Source organism: Gallus gallus, chromosome 1 (genome assembly GCF_016699485.2).
Source record: "Gallus gallus isolate bGalGal1 chromosome 1, bGalGal1.mat.broiler.GRCg7b, whole genome shotgun sequence".
Taxonomy (NCBI): domain Eukaryota; kingdom Metazoa; phylum Chordata; class Aves; order Galliformes; family Phasianidae; genus Gallus; species Gallus gallus.
In genome coordinates this window covers 162,777,575-162,802,863 of record NC_052532.1, presented here as the reverse complement: position 1 = coordinate 162,802,863, position 25,289 = coordinate 162,777,575, and the positions used below count along the sequence as shown (strand labels likewise).

General features: G+C 35.6%; 1 long non-coding RNA gene across 1 annotated transcript in view; it reads left to right on the top strand.

Annotated features, from left to right (window-relative positions):
- The first annotated feature begins 12,430 nt into the window (after positions 1-12,430).
- LOC107051907 overlaps positions 12,431-25,289 on the top strand; it is a 60,681-nt gene continuing 47,822 nt past the window's right edge. Inside the window, exon 1 of the long non-coding RNA XR_001463889.3 lies at positions 12,431-12,482. This is a non-coding gene — a long non-coding RNA (uncharacterized LOC107051907). The remainder of the gene's footprint in view (positions 12,483-25,289) is intronic.

Below are 25,289 nucleotides of genomic sequence, written 5' to 3'. Positions count from 1 at the left end.
AGGTATTCCCCACACAGTGTCTCCAGAGCAAAATAGTCATAAACTCTAAAGCAGATGTCCCCGGGATAATGATCCTTTTCCCAAGCAGTACAGAAACATACAACTTCTCCATAATTTTCTCAGCATCATGGGAATGGCTAGGTGAAGCAGGTATGACTCGTTAATGACTAGACCATTAGTATTATGTTCACTGGGGACTGGTAGTTCTTTTTAACCAATTGTTTAGATTCTTGGCATGCCAAAATTGATCTCTGTAAATTTACATGATAAAATCGGTAAATTTTTTAACCTTGCAATAGAACAGACCAAGAATTATGGTCTACAATATTCATCATACTTTTCTATTCCTATCTCCATAGATCTTTAAACCTCCATTTAACATGATAACAAGAGGATGTTGTTAAACTTATATATGAGCCTGAAGGAAAGGAGCAGAGCTGAGACCTTGGCTCTTTCAGGCTCAGAGAAAACCATTCTAAGCCTAGAGGATTCACAATCTGCTAACACTTATTAGACAATCCTACAGTATTGGGCAATTGTGGAACTTGTTTCATTACAGTGTGGAGATTCCTTTCTCATTCTTTGACAGTTGAACTGTAGCAATTGATTTACCTTCTCAGAAGTGTCCAATGCAAGTGATCATAAGGGTCTGCAGATATCTTCTGACTAGTTTTCAGTCAGCCAGCAGATTTCAGAGATGGCCAGGCTGACAAATATACACCCATCTTCAGCAATTCCCATGCTTACATCAAGATAGATCCTCAAGTGGCACAAAGGTTTCCTGGATTCAGCAATGAGTCTCTTAGCTATCTTCAGGTCCTAAGAGACAAATCTCATTTTGAGCTCCGAGTCCCACTATATGCTCATTAGGGAAAACACAGTGGAAATTTATGGAATTCTTAACTTTGTTCTTGCTCATTCTCTCCATGTCTTGATCCACTATAATTTATTCCCTACAACATAAAATAATCATTGGCAATGCTGGTTAAGTCATGTAAATTCTTATTTCCATTATTTGAGAATATCTGCATGATAAGGCAATCAAGAACGAAGCAGCTTTTATTCCTGGTTAGTCAGGTCTCCTTATAACATGATTATTTGCTCTTGATAGAAGAGACCCCAGATGTTTAAATTAAGAAAAAAATGTGTTAAAAATATACCTATTCAGCACAGATTTTTCATAGAAAGGACTGTTATAAGATCATGAATGCAAAAGGTTAAAATGGTAGTCTTTAATCTGGAATTCTATGATTTACTTTCCTGTAGGTAAAAGGGCTAAATATACTTGTTCACGACTTACAAATGAGTAACGTATAGGGCTTTCCAGTCCTTTACAGGGAGGAGGGTGACATGAGGATATGATAAATACTCAACATATACTCAAACTCATTCCCCAAAACAGGGAAAGATAAAAATCCAAATTGAAACTATCTGTACTACCAAGTGCCATGACTCTTAAGAAACAAGAGGAGATCCTAAGGACTACAATGATCTCTTTTTTGGATTCATTCAAGATAATGTAAGGAAATACAATTAAAAAAAAAAAAAAGAAAGAAAGAATGAACTTTGCTGAGGACAATTCTGCTGATAAATTTCTTGGGAAAAGAAAATGGAAAAAAAAAAGAAAAAAAGGAAAATAAGAACTTAAGAACAAAAGAGGTGCTTTGTTGTTCTTCTTGTTTACATGTTTGTTCTCAGAGGAAAATTATAACTGTAAGAATAAAGAACAAAATACATCTGTGGAACTGGGGCAAAAGCATGAAGAAGTCCAAAAAGTTAAAAGGCCAAAGTATAGAAGAAAGGAAGAAATATACTAAGATATTGTCAGCTAGATGAAGGAAAGCTATTTCTGCACTATCACCAGGACTGTGCTCAAAAATCAGTTGAGATACTGTGAGCAATGATAAGAGAGGCAAGAATAGCTATTGGTTGCTGATTGGAGAGGTGTCAAATGAGGCAGGAGTGATGAAATGAACTGCTTTTATTGGTAACTGAAGAAGAGAGAAACTCTTATTTTCAAGCTTCTGATGAGAAATAAAGGAAGAAATATTATGTAGCAGAGTGGTTCCTTCAGACATTGTAGGAAGGGAGCTGGAGTTCTATCAGATTCTATGAACCATTGCTTGTGCAGGGTTAAATGACAGTAGTTAAAAGCAGAAAGTAGAACTACCTGAAACTAGACCTACTTCTTTTTTTTGATCACTGATTAACAGGTATGAGAGGTTGCAGAATTAAATAATAAACTGTGTAAATAAAATGGATAAAGTACTACTGCTAAGAAAAATGTTACAGGTAGAGTTGGTGTTATTGCTAGTTCAGACAATCTTATTTTAACAGAATAAAATTCCCTTGTTACCTCAAAGAAAAGCTATGAAAATAAAATGGTAGGTACTCAAATGGAGGCAAAGCAATAGTTAATCTTACAAAATATTTAAGAATGGTTGTTAGTAGCGTCAAAAACTATAAAGAATTTAGATTCTAAGTTGCAGGGATGCTCAATAGAGCATCACAGACATATCCGTGCCAGGTACTGAGCAAAGATAATGCCATAACAATTTTCATGTATTTTCTCTAATATCACTATCAGTTCTACATTTTTCAACACTAGTTTACTATACTCTCAATGTGATCTATTTTTTTATTATTTTTTTAAGACTATATATTACTGATGAACAAAAAATTAATGTTTGTTTAAAGCTGTATTCCAACTTTCACCATGAATTTCAGCATTAACACAGGTATATATGAAACTCAGTTTTATGAGCAACCCTTTTTTATAAGTTTGTATTAAAAAAAAAATTAAAAAATACTCCTTGCAGACTAAAAGAAACCTACCTACGCAGAGGTTCTTTCCTGTAAAATTTGTGCCATTATTTAGACCTGAAGATAGATTACATGCTTTTCAAATCTGAATGGCTACCGGGGGAAAAAAAAAAAAATCACTGTCACATTTAATTTAGTAACTTCCTCCAAATATTTAATAGGGTAGAAAAAACTATTATTTGAACAGATGAAAACCAAAGAAAACCCTTTAAATTTGACTTTTTTAGTAGAACATGAGATTTAAGATGGAAAATATTGAAAGACATTGGGAACTGAAACACAAAGCCTGGTATATGTCACGTAGAGGAATATCATTCTTAGGTCAAATAAAAAAAAAAAATATTTTCCTCTATCAAAGATACAGCAGCACTTTATGTTTTTTCTGCCTTTTTTGCCCCACCTTCCTGATTAGTGCTGCACAACATCTGCACTCCCTTAAAGCACAGAGTAATTCAGTCAGATTCTTCTCTGGAATACATTTCTGTTAAGTCAAACCATTATGATCTCTGCAAAATTTTCTTATTCCTTTATTTTATGGAAAAATCCCTGATCTGTGTATGATTTGTGAAAGGATACTGATGATTTTTGGACAACCTTCTGTGACTTTAAGACAGTGATGGGACATAAGGTTAGCCATATGTACTCCACTTTGATCACTCTCCTAATTAACAACAAAAAAGGTCTGAATAATATAAGAAAGCTTTAATTCTCCATGTAGACAGTTTTTGGACAAAACATAAAGTTACCTCCTAATATCTCAATCTACTATAATGATTTGACATCTTAGGGTTATTATAAGTTTCATAAAATGAGGGAAATTGTAGGCATTAGCAACTTTGATGCTTTGCAAATGTATGGAAGAGTACAAAATAGCACAATATGTGCTGCTTTCAGTATTTCTTACCCATGGACCAAACTGTCCATGAAGTATGCTGACCTATCCAGATGCTACCCAGTCCTGACATAATAATTCTAAGCAGACTTGCAGAAGAATGGACAAGAGCCAATTTAAATCATTTTTATTCCTGGATCACACAATTTTTCTTAGTTGTTGTAATGTCCCATCCAAATTGAGGTCACATATCCTAGAGAATTACTGCAGCATGATAACAGGTTACATCAGCTAATTTCTGTCTTAAATCATAACTCATGATGTTATGGGTTTTACTATGGCAACCCCAAAGAACTGCTGAAATGAACACTGGTAAAACAGAAGAATCTTTAGCTTTGTTCTTCTGTATGATATTTTCTAGGCAAAGCCAGGGAAATTTATTCATATGGTGTGTGAGGCAACTTGCAGAGAGTCTTCTGTCGTCTTTGATAAGTTACATGCTCAAAATTGAATATCAAGTAGTTGGGATCCTTGATCAGTGACAAGGTATCTTTTCTTTTCTGTTTGGAGCCCTAATTTCTACCAGATAATAAAAGAGATGCACTCTTAACACCCTCTCCTACAAATTCTGTCTTTGAGTTCATAAATCTACGTAGGCTAAGCTGAGTGGATTTTGCTATATCAGGGAATGGGTGAATTATTTGGCCCTGAAACATTGCTTTTTCTTTCTTGTTTGCCTGCAGAGAGAATAGTGTCACTTTATGAAGACAGTACAAAAGAAATAATTTCAGGAGGCACCTTGTCATTTACAAGTAGAAGGACTCACACTTACTTTAGCTGTAGGTCACAGTGTCTCTGTTGAAATCCCTAATACATTAAATACAAAAGCACCTCTCCATCAATTACCTACCAGAATACTCCATGCTTTTCTTCAACATCAGCAGCAGGTAATTGAAAATTTCCTGCTTTTAAAATAATTTCCCAATTATTCAATTTAGAAGGAAACAACATTTACTTTTTATATTTGCTCACTTTTTCTTGAAGGGAATGGAAGTTATGCTCACCTGCATGAAAATTAAATTTGACATCTTCAGATTTATAAGATTTTCACACTTTCTTTTTTCAAGATACACATGCAATGTAATTGAAATTTACTGATTCAAGAGAATTCATACTTTTTTTTTTCTTTTTCAACTTGTTCTTTTATGTGTTTTCCTAGCCAAACTTTGTCAAAGTTCAATGCCTTTTTTATTTGTAGAAGAGGTATTAAACTACACAGAAAAGGGATAACTTTATTTAGGATGAAATAATCTCCTGTTAGGTCTCATCAACTCTAGGCTATAGACAAGGCTTGTATGGGACCGTTGACCAATCAAGTATATTTCAGGTAAGATAGTCTTTTTGAGGAGCTGTGTGATTGATCTATTTCTCCTAAATACAGAAGAACATTATTTTGTCTTTGAGAACTCTCTTTGCTATCTCTTCCTGTTTCTATTCACCGTGAATTGGTGGATGATGAGCTGAACATGAGCCAGCAGTGTGCACTTGCAGCCCAGAAGATCAACTATATCCTAGGCTGCATTAAAAAAGGGGTGGCCAGCAGGGAGAGGGAGGTGATTGTCCCCCTCTGTTCAGCTCCTGTGAGGCCCCATCTGGAGTACTGTGTTCAGGCCTGGGACCCCCAGCACAAGGAAGATGCAGAGCTCTATGAATGAGTCCAGAGGAGGGCCCCTAAGATGGTCAGAGGGCTGGAGCACCTCTCCTATGAGGAAAGGTTGAGGGAACTGGGACTGTTTAGCTTGGAGAAGAGAAGGCTCTGGGGAAGACCTCATTGTGGCCTTTCAGTACATGAAGGGAGCATATAAACAGGAGGGAGAATGGCTGTTTACGAGGGTGGATAGTGATAGGACAAGGGGGAATGGTTTTAAACCGAGACAGGGGAGGTTTAGGTTTGATGTTAGGAAGAAGTTTTTCACACAGAGTGACACACTGGATCAGGTTGCCCAAGGAGGTTGTGGATACCCCATCCCTGGAGGCATTCAAGTCCAGCCTGGATGTGGCTCTGGACATCCTGGTCTAGTGGCTGGCGACCCCGCTCATGGCTGGGGGGTGAAACTAGATGATCACTGAGGTCCTTTTCAACCCAGGCCATTCTATGATTCTATGAATTACAAGAGGCAAAAATAAATAAATGTTCAACTATCTTCTACTTCCCAATCCTGTGTGTGATCTGCACTATATTTTCACTACTTAAACCAGAAGCATTCAATTTCAAAACCACCTTACTTGAAAAATAAAAACATAAGTACTTGCTTTTTTCTCTCTATCAATTTTGAAAAGTGGAAAAGACTTCAATCCTTAACTTTGTTATAGGGTCCAACTGAACAGTCTCCTGCTCCAGCAATGATAATCATGATGGAATGCTGACAGTGCCATCCTGTATTTCTTGTTTCCTTTTCTTTTTTTTTTTTTGTATGTTTTTATACTGCCTCAGCTTTACTGTTTTCATTCCCTTTTGTGCAAATGGCCAGAAAAATATTTCATTGATGTTTGTCTCTCTTGCAAAGCAGTAGTTTTGTTCATTGGCATAAGAATTCACAAATATATTTCAGGTGTTTTGTACCCTTTGGACTACCTGTCACTGCCAGTAGAATAAATAGAAACAAGGCATAAAAACAAGACAAACTTCAGTATACAGATAATACAGCCAGAAATTTTTATTTCTGCAACAGAACTGAAGTGTAATTTAGTCAGTTCTTAGAATTAAAACACAATACCATTAAGTCTGGATCTATCACAAATTTTAATGTTACCGCAAGAGAGGAATCTTGTAATCTCTTCTTAAAGGAGTTCACAGACTCTGCTAGCCTCTGCTGTTTATACAGTTCCACATGCAGTAAGACATCTTTCTCCACAGTCAAGCTAAGAGCTGAGCTAGGTTTTGGAAATTACCTGAATGGAAAAATAACCCTTCAAAAATAACAAGTAGGTAAGACTAAAGGTGGAACTAGAAGCAATTTCCACCACTGTTACTACTGAACATTAGTGTGTTATCACTTAGAAGAAGTGGAAGATCATCTTCTAATTAAGTCTAGAAAGGAGAAAACAAAATATATACATTTATATATCTTCAGTAGAATATGAGGAACACTAAGCAACTCCATCAGTCTCCAACTGCTGTTTACTGTCACTAGGAATACAACCAGATGGAGAATCTACTCATACAGAAATGAATTGTAGCTGAAAGTGAGGGCAAAATTCTTACTTAGAAAAAATGGAAAGTACAGAAGCAATTTCCCAGTTTTTCTAAGATTTCCTAAGATAAAGATCCTATTTATTATGTGTTTTTCTTAACTAGAGCTGTTAGCATTTTGGCATTTTACTTGTTTGGACTTTGTTTCACTATTTAAACAACTAAAATGAAGAGACCTGATTCTTATGCAGGCACATACCCTCTGTCTTAAGCAGGGAATTAAAATAAATATATAATAACTTGGCTTAAACCCAAGCCAAGAGATTTTTTCTTTCTCTTTCACTCATTGTGGTTTTATGTATTTTCCTTTACTGCTGATATTGCTAAAGCCCAAGATAGGTACTATTCTGTGGGTTGTGTAAAAGACCCCCTACAATACTTGGGCAGGTGATAAAAACGTAATGGGATTTCTCTAAAACTGTCAAGTTTTTAACGTGCTATACACCTCACTAATATATTAACAAGGATGAACCTTTTTCTGCATTGGTAGACAGCTAATTGTGTTATTACTTCATTACAAGGCAAAGGAGAAACTAACAGTTTAAAATTTTGGGTCAAGCGAAATCTGTCTGAGGCTCTATGGGTAGTTAGATCAGGTAACAAGAGTCAAGTGAATACTCATTAGTTGCAGGATGAATACTCAGCATGTGTGTGGAAATGCACATTTCTGCTGCTTCCAAACTTGACTAGTATTGATGTATCAATCACATTACAGGTACTATTTTCTTCCTGACAAAGGAATAATTGATTTGTAATAATCTTTAAAGTATACCATCAAAACTTTCTGAAGTAACTCCTTTAGAAATCTAATAGAATTAACCCAATTTTGTCTGTGTTATTGCTGACCTTTCCCTGATTTTTTTTTTTAACTATTTACATTACATACTGAAAGCTGTAATAGTTGACATAATTGTATTATGTAACATCATTAAATTTTGTACAGTGCATGATTGGCATATATATGTCTGCAACCTTTATATCTCAACTGTGAATCAGAAGACTTTTAAAAGTCTGAAAAGGATTGTCCAGAACATTACATAATACATTACTGTAATTACTATCAAAATCTGCATTGCATTTACTCAGCATCAGACTTTTCTCATCTCTCTCAGTCATTATCATCTTTATCATCTTGTACCAAATGCTTATACAGATTTCATGCTATATTGCAAAATTTCCCTCCTATACGTAGTGTCTTATGTAAAGAATTATACAAGAACCAAATAGTAGAGAATTGGCTGCATAGAACTAAATAGATATGACTGTATAGATAAGATAGGTTTTCCTTTTTCAGGAGCTGAAAATAGATTCATCAGTTCTGTAGTCATTACTGACTTCAACAATCTCTTGTCTTTGAGTTCCAGTCATTTTCATAGGCTGCCTAACCCTTCACACCTGCTAAGCCAAAGTAATAATAAAAAAAAGTCTTCTACTTCTCTGAAAGGGCGGTCAGGCACTGGAATGGGCTGCCCAGAGAGGTGGTGGAGTCACCGACCCTGGTGATGTTCAAAGAGCGTTTGGATGTTGTGTTGAGGGACATGGTTTAGCGGGAACCATTGATGAAGGGCGAATGGTTGGACTGGATAATCCTGTGGGTCTTTTCCAACCTTAGCGATTCTATGATTCTATGATTCTATGATTCTAATGCTGAGTAGACATGTGAGCACCCCTTCAACTCTTATTACCCATTCATGAAACTGAGTGAAAATGTAAAGTTTCACCACAGAGCCAGAACTTTTCCCACTGTTTTGGACACCAACAACATAAAAAATTGAACAGATGTTTATGTTTCCCATTCTTTCTTAGGAGTTCCATTTTAAATAGTCAGAAGTTTTCTAGCTTTAGATATGTAGAAAACTACTTCTGAATTTGAATGTACATGTAATCAAATACACATTGTGAAATTCCATTCCATTGAAGCCAATTAAGGTTTAGTCATCGAATTCCATGAGACCAGCATTTTGCCAATAATTTTTGCCTTCAGCTTAACAGCAGAGGATTTACATCATTCCATCAAATATACAGGTCAAATGTCATGAAAGATTTGATTAAAGTGTGTTTTTTAAAAAAGCTATCTCAGTTTAAGACACAATCATTGTTGTAAAATGTGGGTTTTTTGTTTTGTTTTGGTTTGGTTTGTTTTAATTCCAGATCCCTTTTATTTCTGCTTTCAAATTTCTAATATTAAAATTCTGTGATTCTATGAAAAAAATTAATAATATTGGCAATATTCTACAGAAAAGCTGTTCTATCTGGAAAGAAGTTAATAGCCAGAAATATTCACCTGGCTATTTTGTTCACACAAGAACCAGACGTTGAAAATTGTTTCAATATGAAAGAAGAAAAGAGGTTTGAGGAGGTAAAGTTATTTTCAAATTCATTCCATTTAGTGAGCACATTGCATCAGAAATAGGAAGAGTGAAGGAGGCTGAAGGACATTTTGGAATACCAAATAAAAAGGTCTTTTCAGTAAGGACTTTGAAAAATACAAGATTCATACACCCTAGAGCAAGATATTAACTATACATTACAGTGGAAATTTTCATGTTTAGGACTATCTACAATTTTGACAACATATTAGGATTACCGACATCATCTTGTTTCCATGTGGTCTTTGACCTATGACTAGAAAGTTAGAAATAAAGTGTCTTGGCAACAGACATACCAATTTTCAGTAAGTGGATGTCAGAAAACCGTTTGCAAAATACACCAGGAAGACAATAAATCCACTGTACAATTTTCTTTTCTACAATCAGGAAAGAACCCAGCTCCTTCCAAAAACTGACTCAACACAAGTTTCCTAATATGGAAGTAGTGAAGAATCTAAGCTACCTTTTAAGTTCTTTCATTGCCTTATTTATCATTCCAAAGCTTTATCACTGCCTCTTAAAACAAGTTATCACTCCAGAATTTTCAACATACCCTGCTTCAGCTACTGAAAATCAGGTCATCCACTCAGGGAATAATACCCTGTACAACTTGCTGCCTACATATACAGATCATTTAGCAAATCCTAAATACTGAATACATGTACCAGTTCCTGCAAACTCCTATCAGTTTATTATCTGAGTATCTCAAAAGAAATTATTTAGCCTCAGAAACTGTCAACATTACCTACAGACATAGCACTGTCACCATTATACTAACAGAAAGAAAAGTCACATAGGATTCACTCTGGATCAGAGACAATTTACTGCATAGTAGTTTACATCCCAGCCTATCTTTTTTCCATTTTTTTCCCAGATTATTAATATCCACAAATAACCATTAAAAAAAAGCAGAATGTGACTTTTTCTTTGTGATCAACTTTATTTTCTTTAGGTTTCTTGGGTACTATGAACCCATATCAGAATGAGAAAAGTAGTCTCCTTTTGGTATCTGAATCAAGCTTCAGAAGAGTCCTTATTAAGAGAATGGCCTCTTCTAAGCCATGCATTTCCCATGCAGAATCCCAGCAAAGCTATAATAGAGCCCTGATGGAGTAGAAGCTATTCAGCAGCTCCTCAGGCTTCCTGCTGGAGTTGATAATTTGAGACAGCATTTGTAGCTGTCATGGGAGAACTACACTGCTTGGATACATAGCAAGGCATGAGAAGTCCAGTATTCTCAAAGGAGCTGAAAGGCCTAGAGCATGATACTGCTCCTTATGGCCAATTAGAATATTTTTAGGGGAGAAAATTTAAAACTCATTTTAGATTATTTATTAAATGCAATATTTGAACTTGAACAAACATTTCTTTATATCCTATCAGTTCTTGAAATGCATTTCTTAAAATCTTAAATTTTACTCTTGTGAAATACAGTGGAGCTTCTTTTCATTGTATGTTGGAGTAACTAATATCCAGATCAGTCTCGTTGTCTTTATTGTAAGCAAGTCATAAATGACCATTCTTCATGGTCATATAAAATGATACATAGATATTGGCAGAAAAAGAGGTCTCTTGGCACAATCATTACTTTTTCCATTTTCTGTAGATAAACAAAGCCATAAAAAAGAACTGACAGATGTTATAACCCAGGAAAATGAAAGAAAACCCCACAGTACACAAAAGTAAAGACATTTCAAATAAAGTCATACCATGGCAACCTCTTGGAATTCACCTGTTTGTATTCCATGATGTGAAAGAAAAAAAAGCCATAGAAAAAAGTTACAGCAATAACAACTGTCTGTTATCTGGTATAACAAAAGATCCAGAACACTCATTTGGGTTGTACAGTAAGTTTTTCTTCCATTTGATATACCACATTTGTATACTAACATCTCTTCTCTTGTAAATTACTGCTTTTTTCTTTTGTTTTCTGATTTTTGCAATAGCCTAACGTGTTTGAATTACATCCACCACTCCCCACCAAAAAAGTACACTTTTCCATACTCTGAACCAGAGCATGCTGTGATTTAAAATTAATTTTAAAATAACTGAAAGACTCAGGAACTGAAAGTTTTATTCTTTGTTGAAACTATGACCTCAAATTCAGCCTCAGCCACATCTGACTGTAGTTTGAAACTTCTGAAGTATCAGCACTCAGGCTGAAGCCGCTCTCAATCCTGAAGAAAAAAAGGCATTTCTTTGAAAATAAGCCTTTTCACAGACACATGCACAGGCAAGGGAGATTTACCAGATTCTCTGATTTGAGAGTGGTTTCAAAAGTAGAGATTTCAAAGGCCTCATTTAATAGATACTACAGCTCGGGCTGAGGTTGAAAGTGCTGGTTTCTACATTGCTAGAGTTTTTAGGAATGTAGGAATTAATAATGGATTGCACTGAATAAAACACAAACAAAGAGGTTTTCCTGCTTTTCCTCTATCCTGCAGCACATGTAGCTAAGGAAAATAAATGTAACTCGTATTCCCACCAATTAATTAATGTCTCATAACTTAACAACATCAAATCTTGCCATAAAGATGGAAGCTGGCTTTCAGTATTTTAAGATAAAATCTTCAAGTTCTGCAATTCTACAGTTTTCTAACTCTTGAAATCTTCAGATTCCACTACTGAAGTGATATTTTGAAAAAGAAATATATATGCACATCTATACATTATGTACATACGTACATGTACATATATATACATTTTTCTCCTGTTTGTGCACTCTCTTCTCCAGTACTTCTGTCTTCCTATCTATTTGAGCAGTAACAGTATTTGGAAACTGACAATATGAAAATGTAATTGCAAACACAAAACTCAACAAGCAAGCTGCCTCATCCTTGTGCAGCTTCCTACTGAAGCATAAAACAAATATAAAACCTTTCCCTGTAAAATACACACAGCACTATAGTAAGGTTCAATTAATGTCTTTTAAGTGGGTTAAAATGCTGAATAAATTGAACATAAGCATAGAAGAAATGATGCATACATGTTCATATGTGCTTAAAATCTGTCTCTACAGCTTTTAAACTTGACATGTTTGGGATACTTTTCAATACTTGAGCAACACAAAGGAGCCATAAACCTGACTTAACCAACCAGTTAAACTGCATTCACAGGTAATTTGTAACCTTGTGGTGGATGCCTTGAGTCATCAGATTGATTCAAAACTGCTGGAGTGCAGGAGGGAAGGCAGCCTATGAAGTAGGTAAGATCCCTTAGAACCTGATTTATTGCCAACTGCCATTGGTAATAAGATTCCTATTTGTCTTAAACTGCTGATGATAATTAGTCTAATTTAATGGAATGTATCAGCCATTTCACTTTGTACTTTAGTTACATATTGACCTGCAAATCTGTTTTTGTTAGCCTTTTTTTCTATTTAACAACTAGAAACTTCTGTCTGGTTGTTCAGTGGCACAAATTCTCATTTTTTTTACCTGAATTGCTAAGTCAGGGGACCTTAGCTACCATGAATTTTAAAGGTAAAGATAAAATATGTTTTTGTTGTTGTTATCATTTCTGCAATAATGTTGTTAGGCATGTCAGTGGTTACTTTCAGTGATTAATCCTGCTTGAGTGATTCTCTGTTACTGATGATATACCTTGTCTGACTGAGGTTTTGTAGTGGTTTCAGTACCAAAAAGCCAAATTTCTTCATTCTAGTTTACGTTCTTCTTTGGTCTCTGTGTCTTGTACCAGCAACAACATCCTTTGTATAGGCATGCAAAAATCTTAGTGAAGTCGATACTGTTCTCTTCTTCCACTTAATAATGAGTAGAATCCAAAATCTTTTTCAGAATACCATAAATATTGCAAGAGATAAGCAAGCAGAATCTATCTTTCTGGTCAGGTTTTCATAGTCTTTTAAAAAATCACAATTATGTTTTTTTTAATGATAACACCTGTGTTCTAGCATCTCATGTCCTTATGCACATCACCTTAATTCCCCTAGACTTTCTCACTTTCTTTCTGCTTGTTTGATATACCTTATGTCTGCTCTGAAACTGAAGCTGCCAAGTTTTGTATACTATTTGTTAACATAGTGACACATGACACTAATCTTTAGAACTTTATTAAAAAGGTAAATCCAACTACTACCAACTTGAAAATTTTATGTATGTGTATGTGTATATATAAATATATCTGTACATTTATATATATATATAATATATATTAAAGATACAGGACAGTGTACCTATATAGATAAGTGTTATAGAAAAACCAGACAACTGCTTGGCAGTGTTAGCTTTTAAAAATAGTGGGGTTTTGTTTTAGTTCTGGGCTCAGCTCAGCTGTCAATCAAAAATCTTGTTATACATGAATCTGATGTCAGATCAATATTTGACAAGAGTTTTGACTGGCAGGACAAATTGTTAGACATGGATGTAGTGCCACTTCCATGTATAACAAGGTCCATGTAGAACAGCTGCCACTGATAGAATCCTGTCATTCATATACTATCATAACTGTTAGAACAGCTCTCTGAGATTTCATGCGTTAAGTAACTACATCAGAGCTTGAATTTCATCTGAAACCCTAACCAAAATCCATTAAAATTCAGGAGTTCAGTTGAAGAAGTCAAGAATTCTGGAGTGTTGGTGCTTTTTGGTTTACCGTTACTAGAAATTATATTTATTTCTCCCCTAGGATCTCTGCAGTATAGAAATAAGCATGTTCTGTCTTGCTCCTGTTTTAAGACATGGAAATGTGTGACATTCGTTATTGTGCGTAACCAGTGAGATAATCAATTGATTGCTATCCGTGTAGGAGGTGCGGTAGCAAGAATTGAAAAGAGGAGGAAAGGGATGTATGTATGCTACATCCTCTTAAATCCTAAGTCAAATCACCATGAAGACATGCACAAAGAACATTTAAAATTCATCAGCTGTATGGAAACGATATGTTATGCCACATCTACTGGGTTATTTCATAATTCTATAGAATTATAGATTTCATTTACCTACCTGAGGCTTTTTCACATTACCTATCACCATGACAACTTATCAAGGACTGTCTTCTTTCTATGAGCACAGCCCATGAAATGCTAATATCAAACTCAGACTTAGTCCAATCTGCAAACATTTACATCATGCTATTAATATCTCAAACCTCTAGTGATATTGTATTCAAGAAAGATGACTTCTCAGCATGTGTATATTCAGCACACACACACACAACTCTTTTCTGGTCTTAATATTTAAGTAAGTACTTTAGCCTTAAATGTGGTCTTCTTAAAGTAGGTAACCTTACATCTCTCTCAGAGGCAGGACTAGTTATCTTATGTTTCAGGTACATTTGAAATTCCCACAACAGCTAGTAAAGTATAGTGGTATGAAAAACAGGAAACTCTTATCTCATGACAATACTACAGACAAGGATTTGGATGAGAAACAAAGTATCCTTTATCTAAGCAATATTCTGAAATATATTTGGGTGCACAAATATTACTTCTGGCTCTAGAAATAAGTCAATTTTGTAACACCTGTACTTTTATAGAACATTTCATTGTGACGATTATGAATTTGATCCTGAATCTTCCCATATCCTATGACTTTGTACTAGGTTCAGAACCGAATCTCATCTGTGCTTTGTTGCATTAAGACATATGCATTGTTTCCTGATGCCAAGACTTTTGTTCAAAACTGAATTGAAAAATAGTCTTTTTCATAAAAAATATGAGGATTTTCTCTGGAGTTCCTGTAAGTAACTATGGATCCTGTCAAACCTAGAAGTCTCTCACTGTACAAGAAAGCATACCTACAAAAGTCCTTTGACAAAACTAGTTCTGAAGGCATGACTCGATGCAGGGACACTACAACATGCTGTGATTCCATAAATATAAAAATACAGAAAGTCACGTAGGCCCCTACATTGTGACTTTCAGTGTCAAGCCCAGATGCACTTGTACACAAACCTCTCTGCTTTCAAAACAAAAAGAGCAGGGAATTAACCTGTTACATAAAATTTTCCTTAATAGAGACCTACAGTTCTTTGTAGGATTACTTTACAGTAGCAGGAGATTCCTAGTTTTGCTTTATCCATATTTCTGAATCATACAATCTAACACATCCATTTTATTACCCGGCTAAATTGTGGAAGATACATTGATAACCCTGTTCTTAGTTACCATACCTTGTACTTCTGTTTGCTGACAGTATATTCTATTTTATGAATTTACTTAAGTCATCTGAGCTGTATGATCCAAAGATGTTCATATTTCTTTCCTTCCCTGATGGCAAATAACTACTTTTTTTTTTTTAATAATAATTATAATTAGTCTAGAGCTTTGCCTCTATACTCATTTGTCATTCCCTCCTATTAGACTTATCACTCCACAGGGCTAGTAACATCACCAGTAACTCAGTTTGAACAAAGCTATCAAAACAGATAGGCTCACAAGCCAACAACTCTTTGGACAAAGAATAATTGTAAAGAATGGGGAAAAGTGGTAGTAAGACGAAAAGCTTCAATCTCTGGGATTCCTGTTGTCCTTCACTCATCTTTCTGTATTTCTGCAGGCAGTTGTTTACTGTTCGACAAGTAGAAGACAAAATCAGTGATGAGAAATTTCAGCTAATCATTTCATTTATGTTAATGTTGTAGTTTGTTATTATACTAAATATTCATTACAGTATTTTAAAGTAAGAATTATTCCTCTGGTTCTAAGCTCTTGTATATAAAAGGGTTTTAAGATGACTTTGAAGAGCCAGTTACTGTCCATTTTTTTTTCCCATATAAGTTATTCTTCTGTCATGATTTAGAGCTTTGTAGTCCCTCTACTCTATGCTGATGAGACTTCACCTGGAGTATTGCGTAGAGTTCTCAGTACAGGAAATACGTGGACCTGCTGGATTGCATTCAGAGAAGGACCACAAAAATAATCCAAGGGATAGATCACCTCCTCTGCAAGGACAGGCTGAGAGAGCTGGGGCTATTCAGCCTGGAAAAGGGAAGGCTCTTGTGGAGACCTGTTAGTGGCCTTTCAATATCTAATGGGGAGCTACAGGAAAGAAGTGGACAGGCTCTTAAGCAGTGTCCAAAATGGTTTCAAAAGAAAGGAGGGGTGATTTAGACTGGATATAAAGAATTTTATTACAGTAAAGATGGTGAGGTACTAGAGTAGGTTGCCCAGGCTGGTGGTGGATCCCATGTTCTTCAAGACATTCAAAGTCAAGCTGGACAGGGCTCTGAGCAGCCTGATCTAGCTGTAGATGTTCCTGTCCGTTGCTGGGGATTTGGACTAGATGGCCTTGAACTGTTCCTGTCTACTCAAAAGACTCTATGATTCCATGAAATGGGGAAGTTAGAATCTTCTCCTCTCTGATGTACTAGTGAAAAAATATAGATGAAGTAAATTGCTATTACATATATATATATATATATTTTTTTTTTTTTTGCTGATTTTTAACATGTTCTGAAGTGCACTAAGGGTTGCTTTAAGCAATTGAAGCACTATTAACATGTTGGAAATTATAAAATCACAGGTGTTTGCAAACAAGCAATTGCTAAGCTAATGTAAGATATTACAGTCTTAGGAAATCAACTTTCTGATCACAAAACAGCCTCAGCTCTTCTGAAATTCAAGCAATTTAATCTAACAGGAATTTCCAATTCTAAGATGTGTGATTATAACTATTTACAGAATCTGAGACATTTCTGAAAGCAGAAGGAATGCCTGCAGTTGCTGAAAATGAGTGTGTGAGTTTATCCTACATGTTCACAGCCTGCGTGTTCCAAATAACTATGGACAGATCCAGAAATAGTTTTTCCTCTTTACATTTTAAGGTTAATTTTTTAGATATTTATAATCATATTCAGAGAATGGAATTCACATCATTTAATATATGTAAAATGTAAATTGTCAATTCTAAACTAGACTCACCTTAGAGGTACTAGAGAGAACTGTTATTTTTGAGGTGTTAGTTAAAAGTGGGCAGGCTGAGATAAATTCATCTTACAAGTAAGTATTTCTCTCCATTGACTTTACAAATACCCTAAGCTTACCAACCAAGACTATCAAATGAATCCTTCCCAGAAACAGAGTACAATATGCACTGGAAATGTGAACGCTTCATACCCACAGTATCATATAAGCAGATAAAATTAGGTATTTAACTTATAGTACTTGCTTTTACCTACTAATAAGAGAAAGGTTTGACTTATAATTATGCTGATCAAGATGCTTCAAAGAAATAATCACATATATACAAGCTATGATTGAACAGTTGCCCTTTTGTGAGACGCAAACATCTGACAGGCAGCCCTCCTCATCAAATTTGGGTTCTATTTTGCTCCAAACTATAGATTTTGTTTTAATTTCTGGACTCCTACATTCTCAATAGCTCAAACTCTGTAACTTGCTTCATACATTTCCCACACTTAGTCCTTGGAATCTTTAATGGATTAGAAATATGAGCTTGATGATGTCTAGGACTCATGTCTCTCGCCTGGTGGTCACTGCTCCAGCCACTGAACCATCACGCAGGCCAAGAGAAGCAAGCAGCTTCTCTACCGCTAATTGTGTTTTGAAAAACTGGACTGCTCTGCCGTCTTTGTGTGTCAGGCACATTCTTTTTTGGTCTAACTACTCCAGGAACATAAGCAAGGTTAAGCAGGTTCTCTAATAAAATAAATCACAGTAAAGCTTAGAAGGAAGTTAAACACTGATTTCCACATGACAATGTACTTCTGGTTGTTCATAGAAACCACATATTAGCTCACATAGGTTATATGTGTGCCTAGCCAATTAACTAAACTCAAACCCTTTTTTCTGATATTGTGTCCAAAAACCAGAGAAATATTAGTTAAAATCTTAATTTTCCCAAAAGAGTATGACTGACTCTGGACTGCCTACTAGGAATGATCATTGCCTCTCTTCAATTCTGAATAAGTCTGAAAATTGTATGTGATAACATAATACCATTTAGGAAATATTAATAATATTTCCTAATTAATATTAATATAATATTGTTAATAATACAATATTATTAATAATTAGTAATAATAAGTTATTTAAACAATTATATTGTTCTCAGGAGTCAATATCAACAGATCACAAAAGACGTTTTTGTTGTAAAATGAAGAAAGTATTGAACAGGTGCACTTTTGTGATTAAATATTTCCAAATGGCAATTTTATAAGCCATTCCGTTACCTTTAAAAATAGGTTGTTTGATACATTTTCCTGGGTAGAAAGCCAATTCCTACAGAAAAATTCTTCATTTCTCATTTCAATCAGTAGATCCAGCCCTGGAGGAGATATCAAGGCACATATATCAGACAGTATAAGATTTAAGAGCACCTATGAAGGAATTGTTAATTCTTTATGAGCTTTAGTCCAATTGAAAGCCAGTTGTTTTCTGACTGCTAAATTGTTTAGTTTAGCCATAGCACATGGATATTTGCACATGGTCCTGGGCAGTCTGCTCTAGATGGTACTGCTTGAGCAGGTGGGCTGAACTAGATGACTTCCACACAAAGGTCCTTTTTAAGTGATTCATTCTGTGATTCTGTGAACACTGAAGTTGGGAGGAGACATCATCAGGAAGATGAATGCAACATCAAGGTTAGAAGACTCAGGATTTTGCCAGAGTCTATCATCTGAGAAGTACAGAGAATATTAATTTTCAACAGGATTAATCTTCTTAATTCAACAGGAATCATCAGCAGCACATAAAGCATAGTCTTATAGGAGTATAAATTCGTGTTATTATCTGTAATTCTTTATTCTGTGTTTGTCTTAGTATATTATAGGCTCTTTGGAACTGATAGCAGGTCAGCTGACAGCAAGTTGTATATGAGTCAGCCAAAAGAGTGATCAATATTCTGGTGTGAATCAGGTCCAGCACTGCCAGAGGGTGAAGGAAGGGGTTGTCCCACCCTGCTCTGCACTGTGGCAATTCTGGGCACCACAATGTAAGAAGGACATAAAACTATTAAGGAGTATTCAAAGGAGGGCTATAAAGATGGTGAAGGAGCTGGAGGGAAGATGTATGAGGAGTGGCTGAAGTACATTGGTTCATTCAGCCTAGAGAAGAAGAGACTGAGGGGAGACCTCCTGGTGTCCTATAGCTTCCTCATGAGGGGACCAGAAGGACAAGTAGTAGCTGACCTCTCCATGTGGGTGATTAGTGACAGGACCAGAGTGAATGATGTGAAGCTTTGTCAAGGGCTTTGTCAAGGGATGTTCAGGTTTGATATTAGAAAAAGTATCTTCATTGAGAGGGTGATCAGGTAGTGGGACAGATTCCCCAGATCACAGCACCAACTTGCCAGAGTTCAAGAAGCATTTGGACAACTCTCTCAGACATAGGGCTTGAATTTTGGGTGATTCTGTGTGGAGCCAGAAGTTTGGCTCAGTGATCCTTGTGGGTCTCTTCCAAATTAGGATATCCTTTGATTCTGATTCTGACTTTGTCTTTAGGCACTACTATGATTAACACAAGTAACAGTATATTCAGAAATTGAGCTTTCCAGAACAATAAAGAGTGCTTTGGTGTGATTAAAGACAGATAGCTTTAAAATTGTGTCTTCTGAATACTTACATTTTATTAGGTGCCTTGCCCATCGATATCAGGAAAGATTTTCAATACAAGATAAATAATTTTTAGCTTCCAGATATATTTTCAGCCAAATTTATTGTCATTGTCACGCAATATAATTACCATAGATGTTGTTACTTAGTCCCTGTTTATGTCAGGACAGAGTTCTAGGACCTTTTATACAATTTGAAGTGTTCAATATTCAGCTGAGTGGGGTTTCCAAGCTGCAGGATCTGAGACAGAATTCCTCAAAACCTGGGGAGTTTCTGATAAGGTAAGTCCTTCAAAAATTTATAAACAATACTGGCAGTCTTTCCATCCCTGAAGCAGGAAGACACAACAGAAAATATCTTAGTTTCTTCTTTCAGTATCATGTTAAGTATTTTATGTACCTTCCTACAGAAAAGTATAGAATTTCATCTCAAAGGTCTGCGAAGATAAAGATAGGGGGATATTTGTTGTGAAAATGAAATACAGTGTATAAAGTCCTTATCAGAGTTGTGTAAAACCTGGGAGAAAGTATGATAATACCATCCTTCTTCCCTTATCTTCAGTGTTGTAAACATTTTTCAGGAATAATATTGCACATTGGACACGGGGAATAGCAACATATTTAAGTGCAACTCATTTAAATCTATTCCACTAGGTTCTCATAGGAGCTTTAATGACCTCCACTTACACAAATGGACTGCTTAATGCACAAGAAATTATTGTTAGTATGGATGAAAAGGAGCTTTTGACAGGCAGAGCCATTCACAGATTCACCAGGTGTCTAATAAAAATAACCTTTGTACCTGCTCTCTTTTGTGAATTACCAGTGTTGCTGGAATCAGAACAAATTAGCAGGTCGTGAGGACAGAAATTCAAGCCCTAATGAAGAAATTGCATTACTTCTAGTATCGTACTGGGCAACGTCCTTTTTCTTGCCTATTTTCCTTGTGCAGACTAGAACAGCTGGCACCATATTTTCTCCAGGATTTTCTCCCTAACTTTTTTACCTTTGGATTGCTTTTATCAGTAAGGCCAAAGCCTGGCACTAAGTAACTTCTCTGGAGGTGAGGAGAGATTAAAATACATAAGAACAAAAAGGGGAATAAGATTTCTAAATATATGCACATTTTTATATATCATTTTTACTAGTCTTTGGGCATAGAAATGCCTATTAACTGGGAAGAATGGGTAACAAAGAAGTAGACTGAATCTGAAAGAGGAAGTGAGAGAAGACAAAAACAGTAAAGAGAGGAAGGAAAGAAAGAGGGAAAAGATTAAAAGAGGTGGAAAGGAGGGAAAAGATAGAAGAAGGGGAAGGGAAGGAAAGGAAAAGGAAAGAAAGGGAAAGCAAATTTAGCAAAAAGAAAATGATAGTGCAATCATAACGGCCCCAAGCACTGAAGACTTTCTTTCTCAAGTTAAAAAAAAAAAAATGCAGTTAAACATGGAAAGTTCAAATTAAATATTTAATGAAAAGAATATTACTTTGCTGACTGAAACAAACTAGATAGCACAGTTAAAAATCAAAGCCCTGCTGCCTACTTATGCTTTGTCATTGCCTTAAGACTACCCACAGAGAGCATTGCTGAACTTAGATTTTGCAGGTTTTATCTTTAACTGTGAATTTGCATCCTTTGGTAGCTGAAGCCAGTCAACCTGCTTTTCATGTTGCTTTTTAGGTGAGTATTTCTAAGACCAAACCTGCTTCTAATGGAAATTGTGATAGTATTTCTGCAGTAGCAAACAAAATGTTGCAGATAGCAGAGCACCTTTACAAGTATGACAAGAGCACATGGAAAGCAGCCAACCCAATGATGCACATACACCTGTTAAGACTGCTGAAGTAGAATAGAAGATAAGCAGGGAAGCAGAGCAGAGCATGGGAAATCAGCAGGTTTCCAAAAAGGTTGAAAAATACAAGCATCTTTCTCTTCTTCTTCCTTTTTTTAATTTTATATTCTCTCTCAGGTGCTAACAGTAAATTCAGGGAGAAAAAAAAAAAATCAAATCTAAAGATTTATTATATTCCACCCAGTCTGATATTTTACCTGAGGCAATGCATAGGTTGTGTGTTTTGAACGAGGCTGCAATTTGACATAAGAGTTGGGATTGTCCCATACAATCCTCTTTCTGACTCTTTCTCAGATACTTTTTTTTTTTTTTGAGAACAATTGTGTTGATATATGAAACCAACATCAAAAAAGATTCCAACATCTCTTATTCCAAGAAAAATTAGTTCCCGCCATATAGTATACTGGTGGGACTAAAGACACTATTCTGTGTTCAGAGAGCACAACTAAACCTTGAGCCTCATCAGAGAATGGAAACCTTTGCTGTTCAAGCAGTAAGCACAGAAGTAACAATCTGGTGATATGAAAAAGACAATTAACTCCTTCAGTACTTGGATATATATTAGGATGCTGAAAATAATCATAAGCAAAGTTTATTTTATTCTTTTAATGGAATGCATAAAAATGGAACCAGGAACTTTTTCTGAACAAAATGTCATTTTCTTTGCAAGAAATTATATTTTAAAGATCTTCCTCTTAATATTTTTTTCACTTTTTTTTCCCCGTTTGTTTATTATCTAAATTTATTTTAAACACTTTCTCTTTCTGGTCTCTGATTCCCACTCTTGGAATTTGAAGTCATTGTAGGTAATAACATGATAGTTATGACAGTTCTATAGTTTATTTTTTACTTCAAAAAACATAAGTATGTGCAGTCTATTGAACAACTAAATTCCTTACAACTTTTAATGAGGAAAATGAAATGGAAAGGCAAGTAAGATAAAGCTGAAGTTATTTTAATTTTGAAAACATTGTCCAAAAATAAGTGTTAAAGACTTGCATTTTAAAGCAATTATGAAAGGAGGCAAATGTAGTCATCTAATTGTCTTACTGCACCTACTATTTTTAATTAAAATTAGATAATTCTTACATATTTATTCTTTAAAAACAGCATTATTTTCCCTCACTGCAAATGCTGAGAAATCAGTCATTAAAAATATGTATTTTTTCTTCTATCCATGCTACTTAAAACCAACCAAATGAAAAACAACAACAACAACAACAAAATTGGGTTAGTTCATTAGTTCAAATGCTGGCCTTCAGTTACACTTATTTTTTAATGGTAAGCATCCTTCTGGCTATGCTGACTCTCCCAGTTAATGTTCAGGCACAGGATAGGGAACAGCACATGCCAGTAACATTTTCCATTATGGATCTAGATAGGATATTTGTTTTGCCTTGTGGTTGTAATACCATGCCACTGGCATGCCACTTGGTCCATGATTTATTTACTTAGAGGCAATAAATATTCCTATGCTGCCATCCCAGATTCTGCCCTCCTACTCTCTTGTCATCTTCTGTACACAAATATTAATTCATCCAGTCACAACCTACCCAGTCAGCTAGCTTCTGAACAATATTTCTGGTGGATTCTGAGAGATTCGTTTGCTCCAGGAACAGCCTCCAGAAAGTACAACGGAACAAGTTCTGAATTCCTCCACTTCAAAAAGTCTGCTGGCACCGTAGCAGAAGGTTTGTATCTGTGAATAATCTCATATTTTGTGTACCATGCCATAAGGTATGCATAAAATGCACTTTGTGGCATAAAAGCAAAACAAAAAGTTGTGCTCTGCAGGCTGAATCATAGCCATTATACCTCCAGCTTGCTTGCTCATGCACACATGCACACACATACACACAAGAGGTTCTTCTTACATACAAGGAATACAAGGGCCGAGTGCTTCACAGAAAGACCACAACAGACTGCTCAAGAAAAGGCTGAATGTGAATAGAGTGAATGCATCGCTGAACATCATCTGACACATAAGGCAAAATCATTCCTTCAGAATAATGGTTTTAATACTGTATTTGTATTCTGTGCCCCCTCTTGGACTTTTTACTGTCACAATGGGGAAGGATCACATTGCAGTGGGTGGATTTATGCTCCTTCCCCCCCCGGAAAGAAGAGTTAGTCTATCAAAGCAAGCAAAAACCGGTGTGCTAGATGGAAATGAGTTTCATTCACTACTAGTCCAAATTCAAACTACAACCCTAGTGCAGTGGTAATTGATAAGCAATGAGAGTGAAAAAGTTCATGAAGGTTTTTGGTTTTTTTTTTTTTTTTTTCAGTATGTAGAGAGTCATATCAGCATTGAATTTTTTTTAAATGCTATTAGAAAGATACTGACCTATTATCAGTCTTCTGAGAATTTCTCACAGCTTTCCTAATGTAGAGCACAATGTCATAATACAAAGTAATCTATCACCAGCTGCTTCTTTGAAGTACCAAGTAGTTCTGTAGAAAGAAGAAATAATAAAGCCTGCCATTAATGAACTTATGTATCAATATGTTTGATTTTTTAACTTCTTCTATAATCATAGGACCTAAACTCAGTCTTTGTTAGATTCAGGTGACAAAACATTAAGACATTATATCTGAACAACTATTCTGCCATAGGTTACAGCATGCCAGAGTCTCTCACCTTCATGATTAAGAAAACATATATGTATGTGTCAAGAGAAGCTTCAATCTTTTACAGTTTTCGTCAGGACTAACTTAGGTAGAAACTCTTTCCTGAACTCAGTTGATGCTCAAAATATTTATTTATTTATTTATGTAAGACGATTAAAAAGACCAGGAGACTTATAAGTTAATCAGGCATAATGAAAGTTTTACCAATAGGGAAGTAGTAGCACTGCTCCAAAAGTAATGCCTTCTATTATATTACGTTGGCCCAGGATGTCAGACGCATATGTTGGTGGTATGTCAGCAGAGGCTGAACTTTCCCACAAATATTCCATTAAATTTTGTTGCTATGTGACAGATAGCAGCTGAATGGCAGCCTGACAAAATGGCATCTGACATGGAAGTGCATATGATGTAAAGGTGTATTACTGAATTTCTCCATGCAGGAAAAATGGAACCCATTCACATTTATCAACACTTACTGAATATTTATGGAGACCAAAAAGTGGATGTGAGCTTAGTGAGGTGGTGCATTTCAGCAGTGGCAACTGCGACATGGAAGACAAGCCACGTGCCAGACAGATTTTTATGAGCACAACATACAAATTCTTGTTCACTGCTGCCAAAAATGCATGATTAATGGTGGTGGCTATGTTGAAAAATAGTTTTTAGTAGCTGATAATTTGATCTATCAAATAGTGTCATTGTGCTCTTTGTATCTGTTGCAGTTTCCACAGAAATAAATAGTAGACACTACTTTCAGAGTGGCATACATATACTATGCTTGTGTCCTGTTTCTTTGTTCCTCTCTGCTTATTCATGCCAAGAACTGGATCCCATAAGGTTCAGTTAGGAAATAGGGAAGAAATGATAATGGTTCTCTCTATCAGAGCACTTTACTAGCATTTCTAGCTCACGAATCTAAGAAATTGTGCTAAAAACTTCATTCAAGGGGAAAAAATAAGTATGGATAGAATTAATGGAAGGACTGTGTTTGCTAATACC